The sequence below is a fragment of the Cherax quadricarinatus genome, chromosome 3, assembly GCF_038502225.1.
Source record: "Cherax quadricarinatus isolate ZL_2023a chromosome 3, ASM3850222v1, whole genome shotgun sequence".
Taxonomy (NCBI): domain Eukaryota; kingdom Metazoa; phylum Arthropoda; class Malacostraca; order Decapoda; family Parastacidae; genus Cherax; species Cherax quadricarinatus.
In genome coordinates, this window is record NC_091294.1 from 40,821,729 (window position 1) to 40,826,302 (window position 4,574).

Here is a 4,574-nt window from a genome sequence, read left to right on the forward strand (position 1 = left end):
TCGGTGGGTCTAACTCACCATCAGTAATCTGGATGATCGGTGGGTCTAACTCACCATCAGTAATCTGGATGAACGGTGGGTCTAACTCACCATCAGTAATCTAACTCTAACTCACCAGTAATCTGGATGATCAGTCTAACTCACCATCAGTAATCTGGATCTGGATGATCGGTGGGTCTAACTCACCAGAAAAGTTGATAGAAGCAGAAGATACAGTCCATAGTATGAAACAATACATCGTCTTCAAGTATCTTCTGCTTCTATCAACTTTTCTGTATCTGGATGAACGGTGGGTCTAACTCACCATCAGTAATCTGGATGATCGGTGGGTCTAACTCACCATCAGTAATCTGGATGATCGGTGGGTCTAACTCACCATCAGTAATCTGGATGATCGGTGGGTCTAACTCACCATCAGTAATCTGGATGATCGGTGGGTCTAACTCACCATCAGTAATCTGGATGATCGGTGGGTCTAACTCACCATCAATAATCTGGATGATCGGTGGGCTATATAAGGCTCCATCCTGTCACTTCAACTCCATATTGTTTCAAACTTTGGAACAATGCTCTTTTCCAGACTGAGGGACTGACCACCTCAAAACTTTAAGGGTGATGGACTGATTACATCGTCTTCAAGTCTCTTCTGCTTCTATCAACTTTTCTGTACTCACTACCAGTGACTGTTGTGTGTCTTACCTAACACAGTAGTTAATACAGTAGTTAATACCAGCTCACCACCCTCTCTGTTCTACGCTTGCCCATAGATGGCTGAGAATACAGTCGTCACTGCAGCTCGCATATTACCTGTCAAACTTTATTTGACTGTATTCATATATACAGTCGAATACAGTCGAATAAAATATGAAAGTTAACATGCGAGCGGGAAGAAGCTTTCAACAGTCTCTCTCACAGCTATTCCCAGGAACAATCCTCAAACTTATCGGCAGGTAATACCATTCAGAAGTATTAATAAATAAAACCTTAAGTCCCACACAACACGGTCATCGCTTAATATATAGGTGCCCATGTTTTGTACAACTTTATTGTCAATTCTAGGTGGGCTCAAGATACGGAACTCAAAAAAATAATGGGCCCCAGGAGATAAAGAACTGATGGTGAACATAATGGGTTTAGGAGCAGATGAACATCATCATAGGCCTAAGAGCAGCATGGGCCCCTTGACCGCTACTGTCAAGTTCAGGCAGTTAGTGCAGGCGGCTCTGGGAGGACTTGGGGAACTTGGACCATAATTGTGCTTGCCAAAGTCAGACATCGCGAGGTAACACGTCGTTGTCACCTGAAGCCCCAGGCTCCAACTAATTATTAAGTTCCTGATCAGAGCCTGAGAACTCCGGGTAGTTAGGAACTCTGTTAAGAGAGAGAGAGAGAGAGAGAGAGAGAGAGAGAGAGAGCAGCATATCTGCTACTCTACCTATATCAACATGTAGCTATCTATCTATCTACACACACACACACACACACACACACACACACACACACACACACCACACACACACACCACACACACACACCACACACACACACATATAAATATATATATATATATATATATATATATATATATATATATATATATATATATATTAAATTTAAATGAAAAGAGTTATTTAAAAAAACGCTATTGAATTATTACGAGAAAGGTTCACAGATTTCATCGTTCACACAATTTAATGAATTAAACGATGCAATTCAGTAGAAAAATCATCAAAAGCTTTGTCAATAAATTAAGAAATTATTGTACTTAGTGATAATGTCAATAATATGATCTAATGCTGCATATATATATATATATATATATATATATATATATATATATATATATATATATATATATATATATATATATATATGTATATATATATATACACCTATCTCTGGCTGAAGGAGACTCGAACCTACGAACCTTGGAACAAGGTGCGCAGTGCTTTACCAATCTACCCACACTGGACCAATACCTTGGAGTCCAGCTTGCGCTAGACTTTGATCCAAGGCAGCCAGCTTTCAGGGAGAAGGCTTGCAGCTTTTCATCTCATCCCCTGCATGCATCAGCCTTACTAGAGATATTAACAATGCAAGGAATTCGCAAGAGCAGGCGAAATATACACAAACACTGATCTCTGGCTGAAGGAGACTCGAACCTACGAACCTTGGAACAAGGTACGCAGTGCTTTACCAATCTACCCACACTGGACCAATGCCTTGGAGTACAGCTTGCGCTAGACTTTGATCCAAGGCAGCAAGCCAGCCAGCTAGGTTCGAGTCTCCTTCAGCCAGAGATCAGTGTTTGTGTATATTTCGCCTGCTCTTGCGAATTCCTTGCATTGTTAATATCTCTAGTAAAGCTGATGCATGCAGGGGATGAGATGAAAAGCTGTAAGCCTTTTCCCTGAAAGCTGGCTGCCTTGGATCAAAGTAGAGCGCAAGCTGGACTCCATGATATTGATCCAGTGTGGGTAGATTGGTAAAGCACTGCGTACCTTGTTCCAAGGTTCGTAGGTTCGAGTCTCCTTCAGCCAAAGATCAGTGTTTGTGTATATTTCGCCTGCTCTCGCGAATTCCTTGCATATATATATATATATATATATATATATATATATATATATATATATATATATATATATATATATATATATATATATATATATACAACCACTGTGAAAGACTAGAGAAATTCCAAGCGCTTTCGTGACTACTCACATTATCAAGTAACTATGAAAGTAAAGCATCCATTAAGCGGGTCTGGCCAACATCTCACTAACAGATCCCACAACAGTTAAACACCTGACGCGCGCCGGCCCAACTGGACAGGTCCTTCGCACAACCCACCAACAAACTATTCTACCCAAGAAAATTTTAAAAATTATTATTTTTCCTGTGTATTATTAAATTCTTCCCAAATTCTATTAATTATAAATGGATCTAATTTATATAAACCAAAGGAAATATTCATATTATTGTCAAAACTGCTTTTTATGAAACAAGATTCAATTATATTCCTGTCGACCATGGACTTGCTTGATACTACTTTCTCAACTTTTTGAAAATCAATTGGATGGTTAAAATCTCTTACATAAATAAATAGAGCATTGGAATCTTGTCCAGTTCTAATGCTATATTTATGTTATTTTAATCTTAGTTCGAGATTTTTACCAGTTTGACCGTAATAAACTTTATCGCAAATTTTACAAGGAATCTTAATGTTAAAGTTGTATTCAAAAATCTTGATACAGTAAAAAAACTTTTGATAAAGAATTCCCCCCAAAATGCTGACGGATGTGTCTATAAGATTCCATGTAAAATTTGCTATAAAGTTTATTACGGTCAAACTGGTAAAAATCTCGAACTAAGATTAAAATAACATAAATATAGCATTAGAACTGGACAAGATTCCAATGCTCTATTTATTCATGTAAGAGATTTTAACCATCCAATTGATTTTCAAAAAGTTGAGGAAGTAGTATCAAGCATGTCCATGGTCGACAGGAATATAATTGAATCTTGTGTCATAAAAAGCAGTTTTGACAATAATATGAATATTTCCTTTGGTTTATATAAATTAGATCCATTTATTATTAATAGAATTTGGGAAGAATTTAATAATACACTGGACAAATAATAATTTTTAAAATTTTCTTGGGTATAGTAGTTTGTTGGTGGGTTGTGCGAAGGACCTGTCCAGTTGGGCCGACGCGCGTCAGGTGTTTAACTGTTGTGGGATCTGATAGTGAGGTGTTGGCCAGACCCCTTATATACCTTCCTTGGATGCTTTACTTTCATAGTTCCTTGATAATGTGAGTAGTCACGAAAGCGCTAGGAATTTCTCTAGTCTTTCACAGTGGTTGTTTTGCATATATATATATATATATATGTCTAAGTGTGTGTGTGTGTGTAGTGTGGGGTCCTCTTCTAATGTGAATTACGAAGACTCATCATCTGAGACGTACATAAAATGACTTCTAGGAAAAATTCTTGAGATTTCTCCTAGAAGCTGTCTGATTATTTCTCTCCTCTTATCACTTTACAATATTTCATATTTATTTTTGTTGGTCTAGGTTTGCTAAGGATTTTACATACACGAAGGAATGTAGTTGTAGCAGTAATTGTAATAGCAGTCGTAGTGGTAGTTGTAGCAGTAGTTATACTAGCAGTAGCAATACCAGTGAGTCAACACCAGCTAGAATAGTGTAGTGGTAGAAGTCGAAATAACCATGTCAAAACAATGGGACAAAAAAAAATGTATATATAAATTATTCGCCCGATGAAAATTAAAAATAAATTCAGCACCTCAGTGCGAAAATGACATGACGTGTCGGATGCCAGTATTTTTAACCACCACAATCAGTATAAAGTTTTGACGTTGACAAATTGCATCCCTTCCTTGCTAACTCAGCTGTTATCCAAAGGTAATTTCCGCTTGTTAAAAAAATGAGCATATATAGATCTCTCAGTTACTCGTCTGAGGCCAATGCTTTAAAAAATGGCCTTAAAACATGTGTAAAAGACTGTTTTTGCTAGAAGAAAGCAGCTTCCTGTTTTCTAAGAAATCAATA